This window comes from Lissotriton helveticus, chromosome 9 (genome assembly GCF_964261635.1).
Source record: "Lissotriton helveticus chromosome 9, aLisHel1.1, whole genome shotgun sequence".
In the NCBI taxonomy this organism is placed as follows: Eukaryota; Metazoa; Chordata; class Amphibia; order Caudata; family Salamandridae; genus Lissotriton; species Lissotriton helveticus.
Window position 1 is genome coordinate 496,596,189 of NC_136070.1, and position 18,454 is coordinate 496,614,642.

General features: G+C 43.9%; 1 long non-coding RNA gene across 1 annotated transcript in view; it reads left to right on the forward strand.

Annotated features, from left to right (window-relative positions):
* LOC144781468 (uncharacterized) overlaps window positions 1-13,328 on the forward strand; it is a 44,451-nt gene extending 31,123 nt beyond the window's left edge. The window contains exons 4-7 of the long non-coding RNA XR_013600993.1: window positions 7,971-8,107; window positions 10,456-10,542; window positions 12,074-12,194; window positions 12,895-13,328. This is a non-coding gene — a long non-coding RNA (uncharacterized LOC144781468). The remainder of the gene's footprint in view (window positions 1-7,970; window positions 8,108-10,455; window positions 10,543-12,073; window positions 12,195-12,894) is intronic.
* The last annotated feature ends 5,126 nt before the right edge of the window (window positions 13,329-18,454 follow it).

An 18,454-nucleotide genomic window follows, 5' to 3' on the forward strand; every position in this document is an offset into this window, starting at 1 on the left:
AGGCTTTCCTGAAAATCCCAGGGAAACATTTCTTGAGCCTGAGAGTGGAGCCCCTGGAACCTCGTCATGACTGATGGTAGTCCTACTTGCCCCTGTATCAATCAGAAACTTTCTGTCTTTCCCTAATACTTGACTGTGTACATAGGGACCCTCTTGATCTACAGGAATCTCGATGAGAGGCAAGCCAACCTCCCTCTCTAGGCTGTTTCATGAATACTGCTGATATTCTGGATAATCTGACTGTGCGTACTGGTACATCTGTTGTGTAACGTGTTGTGTGGCTGCTATAGGCTGCGGTACTGTAACCGTCTGTTGTGAATTCTGCGGCGGTTGCTGCGAATTTTGCGGAACATGTTCCTGTCTAGGAGGACGCGGTCTCTCTTTCGTCTTACCTGTAGCTATGTTGTGTTTCAGAACTGCACATTCATTTATATAATGACCTGGCTGTTTACAGTAATTGCATGTCCCTTTAACGGGAGCTGTAGAATGACTAGTTTGATTCGTACCCCTCTTCTGACTATCTGGTGGAACAGACTGTGCAACTAGAACTTTCATTTTCGTGTCTTTCATACGTCTTCTTTCGTGTTCTTGCTCTTCCCTGATTCTATTCTGGTGATACTGTAACATCTGGAGCATTTGGGATGGAGTATTAGCTTGCCATGTACTCTCGACTTTTAATACTCGATTTTTAACTTGTGGTAAAGAATTCTCAACTAGTTTAGTAACAAAAAGATGTGGATACGACTCACTACTTGTTTTCAAGCCGCTATTAGTAATGAAACATTTCTCAAATCTGGAATAAAAATCACTAGTATCTTCATCTTGTTTCTGTTTACAGGCTGAGATGGCATCCCAGTCTTCCTTTTTCGTGGCTAGTAATCTTGGCAAGACTTGTATTAACAACTCGGGCAACTCTTTGGCTTTTTCCCCAAGACCAGTACCTGGCACTCGTGTATTATCTTCGTTCTCTAACGCGGTCCAGTCAATCTTTTTCTCTCCCACCTCCCATTCTTTTTCTTTAAGTTTTTCATATATGCCCGCAGGCAACAGGACCTTTAACATTTTGATGATATCAGGATGCGTGTATTCTCCCATACGGAGCATGTCCTTTAATTCACGGTGGAACCCTGCTGGATCTTTATCGTGACAGGGCACTAACTTTTTCATTTCTAGTAGTTCTATTTTCGTTATAGGGATGTAAACAAATACTCGTTCGAGCTCACCCCCCGTTCCCTTAACAGGATGCACTTCTCGCAACGGATTCTGTCTATCTATGTAGAATGGGGGTGAAACAGGAACAAAATGCGGAGTCAGGAACGTTCTGTATTTGTGGCGCTGTTCTAAAATGACACTAATTAAATCGGTACCTAGACCTTTCCATCGGTTTAGGAGTAACTCGTTCAATACATTATATAAAGGACCTGGATCAGAATGCTGACTCTCATACAGTGTAATGAGGTACTGGATCATGTACATACCCACCAGTCGCTGTTCGGCTGGGGGCAGCTTCAGAAACATTTGAGCCACTACTTCGTCTGAATACGTGGTAGAATCACTAGTCCATCGGACTGCTGATCGGGCTAGTTCCTGTTCATGCATGGTACTAAGCTCACTATAACCTATTCGTAATTTCAGAACTTTATCTGTAGCCTGGAATACTTGTTCAAGAGAACACTGTTCTGGTACGGGAGGAGGAAAAGCTTTCTTGTAGTCTAGGTGTGTGTGTCTATCAGAAGGTCTCGTCCTACCTACATACGCTATTCTGGTGGGATTCTCGTTGTCTACATCTTCGTCTGAAGAATCATTCTCTTTCTCTGCTACTATTCTTGCTTTCTCCCTCTCGTGTATGCCTATAATTTCTTTCCGAATCTTTCTGTACATGGTTTCTATACTATTCTGTGTCTTGTGTTTTCCGTCTGCTATATTGTCACTCCATCTTATCAGGACTTTCATCTCTTCTGGATTTTTATCAGGACGATCCTGTTCTCTTATTAAACAATTTATTAGAAATTGCAAAATCATGCCTTGAGTCTCGACTTTCCTGTGTGCCATAGCTTCGTGAATACTTTCTGGTTTCTCCCCTGTTCGGATAAAATGATATATTCTGTCTAAATGTTCTTTCATATCTGATATGGTGATCAAGAAGTTTGCAACTCGTCGTAAACGTACGGAATATAATATCATGTGATCTTCGCCTGGCACTGGGTCATATCTACAATCAGTAAGGTACTTTTTGAGAGCTTCGTACGTAGCCACTTTTGGCGTATGCTGTAATGCTGCATCTCTCAGCGTCAGGCGCTTTGTTTGAGGCGGGGTGATAGGAATACCTCCCCCTGCTCCTCCTGAACTAGAATCGTCAATTAATACTGAATGTGCGGCTGCTGGTAACGTGACTGGTAAAGTAGGAGTACGTAATGTGGGTTGGTCCTGGAGTACTGGCACATGGACAGGATTCCCGGGACCCACGGCTGGAGGCACAGTAATTACGTTATTAACAGGAGGTTGAACTTGAACAGGCGGAGTAGGATTCGTATTTGCATATTCTGGGACAGTGTCGTCTAAATAGGAAGAAAGGAAAATTTCAGCTGCAGTCGGTTTATGACGCAGCTTAGTCGGGACCAATGGTGGCGGTAAATTACAGAGTGTTTCCGGGGTCGCCTTCGGCAAACCCTCGGCGAGAAGAGGATACATACCTTTAATAAGGGCATTTCTTTGTCTGTCTGACTGTTCTGCTCTAACTCGTTTACCTTCTTCTAGTAATTCCCTTTCTTGGGCTTTTTCGGAGGATTCCCTACTTAGTCCTGCTTTTCTGAATTCCTTTTCTGTTCTTTTATGTGATTCTTTACGCCATAACTCTATGGCATCTTTCTGGGATTGTCTGGCTTTCTTTTTCCATAATGCTTCTTCTACTCTCATGATGCACTCGGCATCCCATGTTCCTGAAACAGGCCATCTATATTTCTCTTCGAGATCTTTGGTGTAATCAACCCATAAATCTAGATACAGTATGGCATCTAAGCCATGCTTATGATACATGAAATGTCCAGGACTGTCCCTGGGAGGGACAGGAACTGATTCTTCGAGTAACCCTTTTCTGGTTTTTATCTGACGTAACTTAGAAAACAGCGGCATATTTGAACCGTACTTGAACTTGAACACAATACACAATGCACACAGTAATAAATAGCGAACAATCACTCATACCACGACATCAAAAACACATTAATAACAGTTCGAACAGAATACTACCTGATACATTGAAAACACAATACTTGAATTTCTCGAGAACAGACTTACTAGAATTACTGGATGCACTGCTAAAACAGTACATAACATACCGGTCTCCTAAAGAGACACGTCATACCGTATCCACCTAGGTGAACACGTCGGACCGGATCTGTGTACCCAAACCCGTCGGACCGGGCACAAACTAATGAACCCGTCTAGATACGTCCCAGCAACGGTACTCACCGGGAAGCAAAACTGAAGGCCTCGGACTGGACTGGACTGCTACGACGTCTGGTTACTGCTACGCACTACGCATGCGCCTCGGGCTTCGGGCTTCGGTTACAGGTGGGCCTCCGGATACCTCGGACCTTGCTCTCTCGGCTTGGGCTCTGGTCGGGACGACCCGCCTTCCTCACCGCCTCGTCTGGATGCCGGACCGCAGTCTCCGTCTCCTCCGTGGGCCTGAGGGAGACTTGAAGCAGAAATATCTGCACGTGCACGTAGGGTTCCGTCACGGCTGTAGAAGGGTCAGGGGGCTGTGCATTCTTTTGTTTTTTTATATTTTGTGGGTGCCCTGGTCTCACCTTGGTCACCCACACCGCATGATATTTTTGGAGTGGCTGCAGGGTGGAGGGAGGAAGGCTCAAGGCCCCCTGTAGCATCACAGGCTCACCAGCAAGCAGTCATTCTTGGATTTTGATGCAGGAGCTGGGCATACTTAAAAAAAAAAAATATTTTTTCAGTGGGTACCCTGGTCCCATCCGGAGTACTCACAACTCATTCTCCGATTTGGGGGCCACAAGGGGAAGCCCAACTACCCCCCAGATGAGCTTGTGGCTGGTGGGCACCAGCCACACCTATATGTGCTCCCACCCAGGAGGAGCACCCTTTCTTTGCACTCCCACTTGAGGTGGGAGCAATCCAGTGTCCCATTTGCGCATGCGGGCCCGGAACAAGCCTAGTTCCTTCAGTATCCAATGGGACAATAGGACACTGACTTGCATCAGGCCCAGGGGATGGGGTCCCTGGGGCCGTTACTTGGCTTGGGAAGGGGGGCTGAGGCACACCCCTTCACCATTTTAATTTAAGTTATATAAATCGTATGCAAACCCCTTACACTCTGGCCACCCCTGCTCCCCTCAAGGGGTTTTAATGACAAAGGGTGACCACACACTTTTTTCATGGTTCTGCGGTACTCCTGTCGGACAGCAAACCCATCCCTTTTATAAAAAATGTTGGCGTAATTGGGGTCCTTCAACAACTTCCCCTACAAGGCCTGGGTGTCCGGGACATCCCTACTCTGCCACCTATGTGTTATATTAATTTTTTAGGACACAGGGACTGAGCGCCCACGTTCTAAAATGGCCGCACAACATTTCTGTTGATTTATTTATTTATTTATAAAGTTTTATATAGCGCGAACTTGATCCCGAAGGATAGCACAGTGCTTTACAATTTAATGCCATGTTGCAGGTACCCCCTGTGCAACGAGCGGGACCTGACACCTAACGAGCCACCTAGACGCAGATACCGTGCTGTCTCTACATGCCACCCCAACTGCAATTGTTGAGCTGGGCAAGAACCTCACACTCCCTAAAAACACCACGCGGAAGTAGCTCCTACCACGCGTTACCTTCACAACCATACACTTGCATAGAAAACTAAAGTAGCAGCCCACACACTATCCCCGCAGGCTAGCCTGGCCGCATATGCGCCCAGTTGACACACTAGACACTTGATACATACGCCCTTGGTTATTTATTAACATTTGATTACTACATGTCCTACTTTTAAATACCATGCACCCTGCCTAGTGGGTTGTAAGGCCATATTTAAAAGGGAGTTTTTGAACTGTCAAATGGGTTTATTTTGACAGGTTGAACTGCAGTTTTTGCCACTGTAGCAGTCCGGCTACACTAGTAGACGTGAAGCCATGTACTGGATGGCACAATAGGCGCTGCAGTCCAATAGTGGCATTTAACTTTCAGGCCCTGGGTTTGATGTTGACCATAGTCAATCATATCTTAACTTTTGATCTGCCAGTCCAACAGGACTCCTACAGAGCTAGCTAGCTAAACATTCAAAGTGGTACAATAATAAAAAAGAAACAAAGCAGCTCATGAAGTAAAACACACATTCAAAATAAAGCTTTTCCATTGCAGTGAAAGCAAAATACATATCCATAATAAATATAACATTTCCCACCCATAAATAAATAAAAATATCGTACTTACAGTTATGTAGCTGAAATTCTTGATTCACTTCCACTTTCCAAAAATCCAATAGACAAAAAAGTAACAGATAAATATTAAGTAACCCCAAAAATGCAAAGATAAAATGTTCAAACAAAATCTACCAAGGTAATCAATAGTCATTGGAAACCATAAAAAACACAAAATAGCCCAAAAATCCAAGAAAATTAAAGAATAATCTTGATTTAAAGTAAAGCAACATCATTTGCATAAAAAAACATTGAAAAATTTGTTCCAAACAATGCACTTCCTCTTCCAAATCTATAAAACAATACATAATATCCAATCTCACAATACATATGTCCCAAATACAATAGCTAGTACCAAAAACAGGCATGGCTCTGATCAGTCAGGCTGAGCCCAATACAAAATACAACAGAAGAAGTGCCATTACTGATTAATCAAAAAATTTTATAAACCCAAGATGTGTAAACCATACACATTTGTAAGCTCATTAGTAGCTTTTTGTTATTTTTATTCAAATGTTTAATGTTTTCATCTCATAGAAAATGCAATACAAATGTTTTTCTTTATAAAAAAAGACAACATCAACAGATGAGATAAATTGAGGACAAGGGGACTGATAGAAAATCACACAATCACTCATACATTCAAACACATTTCCTGTCACACATCATACCACTCACATCCAACCCAGAGGGTACACATACAACGAAAATAATTAAAATAAACCAATGGAAAAGCGTATGGTCTGCCAAAACCACTGAATTAACAACAAACTACTATCCTTCGTAAAACAGATGTAAATCAATACAACTACTCAATTCTGATCACAAAATCTTTTCTAAATTCAGTGTTATTCTGTCACCATTTCTTAGAAAGCAAACTATTTTGGCAGAACCGATGTTCTACGCGTTTCGAATCCCTAAAGTCTTGGGATTCTCCTCAGGACCACAAAAATCAGTATCTCAAAGAACAACAAAAGCTTTATTTCTAAAAGTTCTTCACCAGTGATTCTAAAGACCTGTCCCAATATCCTTATTCTTTCTTTGAGCGCGATGTTCGCTCTGAAATCACAGTCAGTACCTCAACAACTAATCTCGATCCGCCTTGAGGCGTGGAGTAGTGTAAGCCTCTTTCGAGTTTTTATCTGTTGTTTTTTTGTCTCCGTTCGGAAAAGAATAAATCTTCCGTTCATTCGGGAGAAACACCGTCGCAGCGTTGAGTTGCAGACTGGGCGAATTGTCAGGAAAAAGCTACTAATGAGCTTACAAATGTGTATGTTTTACACATCTTGGGTTTATAATAATTTTTGAATAGTAATCAGTGCTGGCACTTCTTCTGTTGTATTTTCCAAATACAATAGCAGCATAGCATTACAACTTTACCAACATAGTAAAGCACATAACTATGTGTTCGATAACATACTGCTACAGAACTATAGTTAGGCCTATCGCATTACACTACAGAACCAGGCAACAAAAAGTATCAATTGACAACTTTAACAAACAAAACTAATACCATCATCCACGATACCTACATCAACCCCTATCACTCACATCTAAAACCACTAAGGAAAAACTTAAAAAATGCCATGTCGGTCGAACAGCAGCAGGCAACCATGACCAACACAAATAATAAAGACCTTGACATATGTTGGTTATTGTAAAAACAACAGCTAAAAATTACAAATTACAAACAATTGTGTGGAAAATGTTTATCACTAAAAAAGTAAGGTGTACTATTCCTGCTCCAATTTAAGCCAGTTTGGGGAAGGTGTTGGACACTAAAGGGGTTAGCTTTAATAGTCCCCTCCAATATAAACCATTGTTTAAAATATGTTGGACATTTAACGGGTTATATTAACTATCCCCACTCCAACGTAAACCCTTTTGGGAAAGACTTTGCACACTTAAAGGGCTAGATTTACTATTTCCATTTCAAGGTAGACTATTTTGAGGAAGGTGTTGGACACTTAAGGAGTTACATTTACTATTCCCATTCTAATCCAAACTATTTTGGGAAATGTGTTGGACACTAAAGGGTTTTGATTTACTACTTCTACTCCAATCTAAATGAGTCAGTGGAAGGTCTTAGACACTAAACAGTTTAGATTGTTTATTCCCATTCAATATAAAGCCACTTTGGGGATGGTGTAGGCCACTAATGGTTTTTAATTTACTATTCCAACTCCAGTGTAAATCATTTTGAGGAAGTTGTTGGGCACTAAAGGGTTTAAACTTACTATTCCTACTACAATCTGAACCATTTTGGGGAAGTTGTTGGACACTAAAGAGGTTACTGTAATGGTATGCTTTGTATGTTTTGCATGTTATGCCAAGGTTCTTTATGGGATGTGGAATTTAGTGTGAGTAACATTCTTATCCTGAGAATTTCCAGCTGTTGATTCTTGGCAGTTGAAGGAGAGCTGTTTGTGGCTGAGGTTAAATAAATCATACCTCTCAATATTTCAACTTTTGTCCTTCATCCTTTATGTGGTAAACACCACATTTATTTGGCGACGATCAGGAGTGAACCTCTCCAACCTCAACACGAAGCCTGCTCGTCTGTCTCATCACTCCTCCAGCGGCCGATATATTTTGAAGGAAGCGTAGTCTTCCCAGCGGCTGATACTCCACATTCAACGTTATAAAGAAAATAACACGGTGAGGAGTGTGGTGGGAGGCCTTTGAAGAGTTTACGGGACTTTGTTTGGAAAAGTCGGAAAAATTCGTCCCAACCGCTTTGCGTGCCAGTGACGTCTTCCTTACACGCGTGTGCATTTCACCAAGTACTGTGGTATTTCGTCTCACATTAGCGTGTGCGTGTCAGTGACGCGCTACGCTAGCATCTGCTTTTCAGTCTCTGTGACGCACAGCGTTTTGCACGGAAAAAAAAAATAAGTCATCGTTCTCTGCATAACAATGACACATTCTTTGTTCTAAAAGAGCATGATATGTGCGCTGTATTGCTAGGAAGCTGTCTTTGATTGTTCTTCTTTTGATGGAACATTCCGGTGTTCTACAGCTTATTAAAAGAATGTTGTTACACGCATTGTGAGTGGACAATCATATAAAGAGCTCCAAGGCCAATAGAGATATAATCTTTAAAAAAATATATCTCTAAGTTTAAAAAAAAATAATATATCATTTATTTTGAAGGAAAACAAGTAAGATATAAAATATATAGATAAACACTATAAAAATAAATAGCAAAAATATTTCTTTTTACGAGAATAAATTAATTTAAATTTTTACAAGGAAAAAAAAAAGGAAAACATATACATTTAAAAAACAAAAGGAAAATATAAAGGAAAATGCAAAATGTAACTCAGCCAGCATTGTTTCTAACGAGTTCAGGAGAACCTAATGTAAAATGGCAGAAATGGAAGAAAATATTTGCTAACTATGCAAGAGTGTGCGGTACGAACTTAAGTGCAGAAAGAAAACATTCATTATTACTACACTGTTTGGGAGGTGAAGGTCAGGATGTATTGGAACATTTACCGGAACTAAGTACGTCTGAACAAAGGAACTTAAATGAATATGAAATAGCAATTGAACAATTGGATCGACATTATCTTCCCAGATTAAGGGGTAGATTAGGATAGCGGTTTTTCCGCATCCTCCGGGCCGGCGGAAGCCACCGCCGGCCAGGAGGATACGGAAAAACCGCAGCGGACACACCAAAGACCCACCGCCACATTAGTATAGCTGGTGGGTCCTGGTTTCCGTCTGCAGATTTTCCGCCGCGGTTGGCTTACAACCGCGGCGGAAAAGCACTAATATGGTGACGGTGTCTCTCAGACACCGTCAGCCATATTAGGATGCCCAAAAAGAAATGCTTTTCCACAGCGGGTTTTCCGCCGTGGAAGCTTCACTGCGGGGGCCTGTTGCGGGCCCCCTGGGTGAAGGGGGTGTGGGGGGTGCACATGGGGGGTACCCTGTTCTTCTGTGATTGATACGACACAGGTGCTCTGCGCTACTAATCTTATTGTTTGCAACTTTGCATTTGCGCTCCAGTAGCATGATTTTGTAGGAGTTTCCTTTGTAAATTGATACTTGTATAGCGCACTACTCACCCGCAAGGGTCTCAAGGCGCTTGTACGAATACCGCTGTGGAACCCATCCTGGCTTTCCCTGTGAGGTGTCCACTCCTGGGCACCCCCAAGGTGGAGGCCAGGCATCCTTAGCGTTGTGGGGGCCGTTGTGGAGATTAAGCAAGCTATTGCCCAGAGTTGCAGAGTGGGACTCCATGATTGGAATAGGCACCGAGGCGAGAATTATCAGGTCCGTGGAATTTTGAGCCCAAGACCCGCCGAGGTGGGGAATTGAACCCTGGTCCCGGGCTAGACCTCTGCATCAGGGTCTGCCGCTCTAACCATTGAGCCACACTTATCCACTTAAGTCAGGTAATGCTAGAGTGACTCTAGTCCTTCCTTTGTCCTGTCAACAAATGTTAGGGGTGGATTGATATTTAGGTTTAGTTACTTATTAGTATGAGTTTGTAATTTTTTAGTGGTATGCATGACGGCCCCTCTGTTAAGGCATGTGCTGCTAGTGCTTACACCAGTCCTTAGTAGAACCTTTTGTAGTTTGTTCAGTGAGTGGTAATAGGCTAAGCAGAACATCAGCATCAACCAACCAACAATTTGGTGTATGCAAAAATGTAGTCATGTGTCCTCCATTTATGCATTTTTCAGGACTAAAAGTAGTGGAAATGCATACTTAATGTACAATTGGCACGCCGGGAATAGGTGGGCTAGGTCAGGTGGTACATACTACTTAGGCTTAGTTAGTATTCTGGAATCAGAATGGAACACTGGATTAGTGTTGATAAATAATAACTAGTCGATCCGCAAATCCCCGGATACTACTTGTCGACCAGATGAGATAGGTCAATTTTATTGCAATTGTTTTTTACATAAACTTTTTTTGACCATCCTTTAAAAATATTTCATTTGTTTCACACCAATCATCAATGTTTGTCTCTTTCTTATATCTTTCATGATCAGCACCCAGGGGCAAGAAGACGGGGTCCGAGTCGGCGGGAGCACTTGAACACCAGGGACAGGGGGATCAGGGCTCTTCTGCTGGCCCCAGTAAGTCTCCCTGTTTTTAATATTAATGATTCTTATTCCCTAACTTTTACTGCACCATATTTTTTCCGAACTATTGTTTCCGTTTCCTAATGTTTTTTTACCAACAATTATCCTTTGATCTAGACTATCTGTTTCTAAATTCTTGATATCCCTGCCTCTAACTGCCTCTGCTATGATGACTTTCTGTACTACTACTATTAGTCTGTCTGTAGCTAAGCTTGCCGAGTTGGCCACTCTTTATTTAAAAGGTTTTAAATGAAACTCAGATTCACCAGAAGCTCTAGCCATTGAGTCCAGTCCTTTGGGTTGTCCTCATGTACCACTTCTAGTCTTATTAATCTTGAGGCTTTATTAATCTTGAGGCTTTTCGACAATTCCCACCAACAAAATGCCCAACCAGATTTTACTATTTTGATAGGACAGGACATACTACTACTGTTGTAGGAATTTTGCACATACAGAACTTTGCACAAGAAAATAGGATGTTGGTGATGGGAGGTTGGACCTTCCTCACACCTCAATCAGAACCCATCACAATCCCCTGCCAGACTACTTATAGTAGTGTCTCATAACTATTAGCTCTCTGAACCCCCTCAAGATACCCAACAATGAGTAGACAACCCAGAACATAACACACCCGACTTCTCAGTCGTGGAAGCAATGCACATGCACCCTTCCTTTTGCTCGCTCACCCGTGTAAGTCCACACCAAATACCACCGAGTCTATGTAAGTTCAAAAGTTTTATTTTCAATTGACAAGCTCTGTACCTTGTTCTATAATGCAGCACCAACAGCAAAATGCATAACATTAAAACAATAAACATTGTTACACTGAGTTACACTTATAACAACGACAAGTCCATAGAACGAAGATACAAAAATGGGAAATCATGATAACTGAACAGTGGTGAAAGCACCACCATTCCCTTGGTAGGAATATAGTTTATATAAAATGACAAATGAAGATCTCTGAGCGAATTCTGGAGACCCCTCACCATAGAAGAACCTAGTACTGGTTACATCATAAGCCCTACAAAGCTCTGGTTCGTAGAAGGGAATCTTCTGTCTGTTATAAGAAAAATGGTACGCGTTAGTATATTGCAAGCATTTCTCAGTCATGCCAAACAGTGTTGCATTTTTTATGGATAAGCAATATGGACTAACACCAGAACTCCATATAAAAAGGGGCTTGTTTTGGTTGACCTTGTACGTAGCGCATAGACAGTAGCAGTATGAGGTCATGTCGGCTCAAAGACATCTTATACAACAAGCTGCGAGATAACGTGGTAACGTGTGCAAATATAAAAGACACAAAGGTAAAATGGTTGCATGGCTCGGGCTAACTAAGCAAAGACTAGAATGACCCTAGGGACCATATACCTACTAGTGTCTACTCTACTACTACCTGATTTGTACTAGAGATGTATGTTGTATATGTATGTATTACTATTAACTCATTTTTCAATCTTGCTGCTGAAAAATAGGGGGAGGTGTATATGACTCCTATAACATTTTCAATGTTTTTTCTAAGCACACTACCAACCACCAGTGCCGGGGCCAGTGACGCAGGCGACGTGGCTGGTGATGCCGAAGAGGATGTGGCAGTTGCAGGGGGAGCTGCAGGTGGGAGCCAGCAGCAGTGGCAGGCTGTGGTAAGTTAGATTCCTAATCCTTACTTATTGACATTACACTCACTGCAAGGGTGTACTGTATACTGTACTGTTGAGACTTGCTAAGTAAGAAGTTGTTGTGAATGGTTGAAGAGTGAAGACACCCTTTAACCCATTACCGCTGTGGTGCGGGCGTTTCCGTGCGTGGGTGGGGCCGCGTCAGCCGTTGGGCGTGCGCAGCACTACGAAGGTACTGCTCACGACGGCCAACGGCCGCCGGCAGCAGGGAAGGAGTTATTTGGAATTAGTAAAGGCATTAGCGGCGGGAGTGTTGAGTAACCAATGGCCTCCTCTATCTGATTTCAACTCAGTTGTGAAAGTTTTATGGAGAATACTAAAAGTCAGGTCAGATGACCTTGATGGATGGGTTGAACGAAAAGGGAAAGAAGGGTGGAATGAAGAAGGATGGGCAAGATTGAATATTTATGACTGACAGAGAAGCATATGTGGGATGCATACATGCATAGGTGGCTGATAGGAATCAGATGCATGGTTGGTTGAATGTCTAAAAAACTCCCACAAATGTTAAAGCCCAAGGAAGTGGGAGGATAGATACAAACCACAAATTTTATGTACTGTACTTGATAGTGCTACCATGCCACTAAGTGTATAATTAACTTGTCTTACTGCTTTGCTTAGAGTATATTTTACAATAGTCTTGTGTTTTCTTTTTGATATATAGCTACTCCTTCCACGGGGAAACCTGACAGGAAGGAGTTGGCCTCCAAGGCCCGGCGCCGGAAGCTGGAGGCAATACAGCATGAATACTGTCGGCTGGTGGTTCTGGAAGAGGAGGAGGAGGAGGCGGCAGCAGCTGCAGCCTCCTCCAATGCCCCGGGTCCCAGCCACCGCCCTCCAGTGGTATGGTGCCACCGTCTGGCAGCCACCCACCGCCGCCCCTCCTTTAGCGTCACTGGTGCCCCCCGCTGTGGCTACAACTGCCGCGCTTTGAAGCGCTGTGTCGCCGTCCTTGAGGAGCAAGTACGTGTCCACCAGAGTTGAGCCCGCCGAACATAAAGACCCAGTTCATTGTCCCTTTTTTATTTATTCTTTTGGTGGGTGGGAAACAGGCGTTGGGGGTTCAGACAATTGGACAATTAGGTTGGACTTTTTCTTTACGGACATTGGTTGGGGTTAGGGAGAGGGGTGGGTCAAGTGTTGTGTTTTTTCTTTACATAGTTTATTTTTGTATTAAATTAATATTTCTACCTTACATACAATGTTGTTATTGTTTTGTGGGTGGGGTTACTGTTTTACATAACACTGTTTCCTTGCTGGTGCAGGGCCGCCCACAGCCAGTGTTTGATTTAAATAATTGGCTGACTTTGTAAGACACAAACAGATAGATGCAGCACCCCTCACTGAGTGACTTGTCCTGCTAGTACTGTCCGTCTCTTCTAGACTATACATTCTTTAACTGCACTCACAGGGGTGTGTGAATTGAATTAATGAAAACATATCCATTATTAATTATGCCTCCCCCAAACTTTTCTTACCTTTACTTGATGTTTAACTTAGGCACAGCAATGGCTGCACGGTGATGATGGTTTCCTTTCCTAACATGCCATGGTTGTGGTGGTAGTAGTAGTATTAGTAGTAGACACTGGCAGCAGCATTTGCAAAAAAAGAAAATGAGACAGTCAGACGCCTGAGAGAAACTCTTTGAGGAGTAGTAGGATGAAGTACAGTACAGAGCTTACTGCGAAACAATAATATGCAAAAATTGTTTACAACAAAAAATAATGGTGGTGGGGATAACCTAGTACATAGAGTTACAAAGTATAGTTGTGTCGAGTCACTTGACTAGGCCTACAGTACACTAGACACAAGCGTAACCGTTAGTGCTGTGTAGGAGTATGACAACAAAACTAATCGGTGCTGGAAGTTAATGCTGATGTATAGGTTCCTTTGGTAAAAAAAATCACCTCATCAATATTCTGCTCATGGGTGGGCAAGCAGAAGAAGATCCTCGCCCTGCCTTGAAATTGAAGTACTGTTGCTTTTGCCACATCCGCCCCAGCAAGCGTGTGATAAATTATTGGTGTACATTTAATTTAGTCACACCTCAATAAGTCACACAGCCCGAGGGAAGAGAGTTAGGGTTTGTTGAATGGATGGGAAGGGGGGTTTGGGGAAAGGGTTGACACTCAAAAACAGTACGCATGGACAAATAACAAACGACAATCTTCTGAGCCAAACGCACTGCCCTCAGCCTCCGAAGTTGAACTTGACGCCGGATGCCCTGTTGCAGTACATGTTGTGGGTCGATCTAGCGTGCTTTTAATTAGTAGCCGTTCATTTTCCAACTTACTCGCTGACTCAGCTATCCAAGTTTTGTAGTGGGCAACATTCATCTCTCAAAAAGGAATTAATGTCTTCAGTGCCAATTTTGTCCGTGGATCCAGAACTGTGGCACAAATGTAATGTTCTTGTGACAAAAATCTTATTTTGCACCCTTGTACTGTCAGCTAAGCAACGGGCTAAGCTCTCCACCAACTCATATGCTTCTTTTTTTCCTTTACACCTTTGTATGCTTCAGACACCGCCTTCAGTTGATGCTCTAGCATTTGCAATAATGGGATAGCTAGGGCAATAGTACCGTTCTCCTTGCTGACTTCACGTGTGAAGACCTCAAAAGGAAGAAGCATCTCAGTCAGGCATTTAACTAGGCACCATTGGTCTATCTGAAGGGTCATGCCTTTCACAGTAGCATCCCCTCTTCGCATGACATATTCATTGATTGGCCTGTACTGCTCAAACAGACGGTCAAGCATGTAATAAGTTGAGTTCCAACGTGTTGCCACCTCCTGGATGAGTGCTTTGACTGGCATTCTATAGTCACGTTGAATGATCCTCAGCTGCTTCCGAGCTTTAAAAGAATGGCTGAAATGAGTGCATATTCTTTGGCAGGTGGTCAGTAAGTTGCTGTCTATGGCTTCTTTTTTCAGAAAGTCTTGAACTATAATGTTAATGCAGTGTGCCAAACACGGAACCCTGAAATAGGAACCAAGCTCCATGACCTTAAGTACATTACTGCCATTATCTCTGGAAACAAAACCAATATTAGGCCCTGTTGGGCGCAGCTATTCAAAAACCTTGCTGCAAAACTCTTCCAATATGTTTACATCAGTATGAGATTTCTCCTTGGCGAACATGGCTACAGTTGCATGTTTCCGAGTAGCTTTAAAAATATCAGCTATGTCAACAGCACCTACTTCAGATAGCTTATCTCTAACCCCCACAAAAGAGACTCAGTGTGCAGTGATGTACATGTAATCAGTGGCTTGGCAACTGGTACACATGTCTGTTGTCAGGTGGATATTGTGAACAGCACTCTGCTGCAAAGCTTGTCCAACCAATTCCAGCACATCATGATGTAGTGCCGGAACAGCAATTCTTGCAAAATAGGACCAGCTGGGAACCTTCCATTTAGGGAAGATGGCTGACACAAATTCAAGGAAACCCACCTGTGACGTGGGTAAATAAAGGGACCGCAGACTTTTTCGTGTAAGATAGGGTTTTATTTTAGACAGTGATTTTCTTGTCTGTGAAGTTATCCTTTCGCGGGCAAACTCGGCAGGCTCCGTGGTGATGGCTTTCTTCGTAGGATCCCTGGGACGGTTAATATCGGCTTTCGGCACGTCGGGCTTCTGTATTGGCTCCCCACCGGTCAGATGCGTGAAACAAAACAGAAGAGATGCCGTCAGGAATCTAGGTCTCTACCTTAGACACCAACGGGTGGTGTGAGGATCACCGCTGCCGAGTGTATCGTACAATATGTACAGTGCAGGTAGTGAGGAAAGGGTGCGAGGGGGGGTTAAGGGAAGGATAGGAAAAGGGACAATGCACACTATATATATGGCAGTATCTGGGGCGTTCGCCGAACTTTAAGGAGGAGAGTCTCCCCGCCTCCCAACCCAGCCTGCAAATCGCTGCCGTACCTGTCTCAGCCACATTCCTCCCTCGGGAGTGTGGCACGGCTTCCTTCTCGTTTCTCACTGGACTTCGCGTTCTCCTTCCGTCCTCTGCTACTCTCCGCCACGCTCCTTCCTCGACCGCCTGGGTGTCGTCACACGCCGGTTCGTCGAGTTCCTGGGTTTTCTCCAATCCCGTCGTCCAGACGTCATGTGGGGGTGTGGCCTTGTTCACGGAATAGGCCCAGTTAAAGGCACCTCCTTCATTTTCCTCCGTGTTGGTGAGTAATGGATCCGAGGACCAATCGTTCTGGAGGGAAGGAGGGGAGGTAGAATGAGCAACCCACCACTCGTAGGAGGGCTCGTCCACCCTCCTGTCCTCCCCGTTACACCACCCCTTCCATAAATGAAATGAAAAGGGGAGAAGGTCCAGCGCTACCATTTTAGCCAGCTTCGCATTGTACAACTGTGCTGTTGGGTGGTTGCGTTGGTACTGCCCCTCCAACCTAATAATGCTCTCAATGGTAGGCTGGATTACTTTCCTTTGTGGTGCTGTTGTTTTTTTTAACCCACTTAGGCTCAACGACGGACTTTATTTCATTGCAGTACTCGGTCGCCTTGGTGTCTCAGCCTGACTCTGAGTATGGCTCTTACTGTGGTTCCACTGAGATGTTACTGAGGATGTGGGCGGTACCACTACACTACTAGGGAAAGGGCTGGAAATGCCTCCCTCTTGTTCACCTTCCGCTGCGATAATATCGTCTCGATTCTTCATGCCCAACATCAATGGGTTGAGTTTTACTTTGTTCTAAGCAAAGTAGGTGAGCTTTGGCCTCCGGTACCATAGTTTGTACCGAGCTTACTCCACTGAACAGCATGTCGACAAATTGAGCGCATAGCTAACCGAAAAGAAGTCCCAAACTGGGGAGGAGACCTTTCTGGTGCTGCTGGATGTGCCACTTTCAATACTAGATGAACTGGAGGGTGTGCTTGGAATGAGACTCTGTGACTTCTACTACTACCTACTGAGATGGTGGTTGAGCTGGATGCAGGTCCCTGCCGGGCCTTTGCAAATATGTAAGCTGGAGGTCGTGGTGGTGTAACCTGTGTTGGTGGCATCCATGCTACATCACTTGCAGCCATTTTGGATAGGGTAATATTGTTGGTCTCCATCCCCTTTGGGCCGGGAGTGATGTTCGTGATGACTGGCTCGTCATCTTCATCATCAACATCATCCCCCTCTTGTACATCTTCCTCCATAACTCTAAATCTTTTTGGAACCTTCCTTTTCACTAACCTTGTCTTGTGGTGTGCATCCCTCTCAGACTGAGCTGGTGGCTTCCAAGTGGCATCACGATCATCAGAAGCGGGACTTGAAGAAAAAGATGATAGACTAACCCTCCTTTTCCTTGCTGGGGGTCTGAAAGACAATGGATCTTCTGAAATAGTGGTTTACTCCACTTTGTCTGCAGGAAGCTCGATTTCCTGAAATGCCCCTACTTCAGGAGTAACAATTACTATTGTGGGCTGCTGTTGTGGCTACTGCTGTTCTTGCGGCTGCTGCTGCACACTTATCTGCTAAGTTTCCACCTGCGTTGATTGTGTACTTTGCGATAATGACATTTCAACATCGCTGCTCGTTAGTAGACTGGCTACCCCAGCGACACTCATGGGCTTGGGCCTAGGTTGGTGGGGTTGGCCCGCTGGTGCTGAGGTGCTGCTCCCAGCTTGGTTCCCGGACAACGATGCTGCAGGCGTAATTTTGTGGGTCCCAAAAAACACACTGGGCGGCACACCAGTCGTGGTTAGTGCCACTTCCTTTTTCTGTTCCTTTTTCTCACTGGCAACTTTATTGGTACTGGAGCACCTGGTACCTTTCTTTGGGGCCATCTTCTTCAGTTGTCAGGCAGGCCGCAGGTGCACAAGTTGCAGAGATGTCTGTGGTCACACGTGGACATGATGTGATGCGCAGCAGGACTTCTGTCTGGCAGTACAATGGGTGATGATGACACCTCCTCCTCTGTCTTTTTGAGCACCTAAAAGCAATTAAGCCAGGAGAAGAACATCAGTGAAATGTTGCATTTGTTGTTGTGGTTCAATTACTACTAGTACAAACAAACAAATATGAATGAAAGCAGGCCTGTTGGCAGACAAGGCCACACAAGCTTGCAGACCTAGGCTTCAAAATGGCCACCAGCCACATGGCCAGGCCCACCCAACTGCAAGAAAAAGAAGACAGACAATGCAGGACTATTGGAAAAAGCACACTGCCTGCCTTCAAAATGGCCATCAGCCTCATGGCCAGGAACACAACAAGAAGCCTAGGCC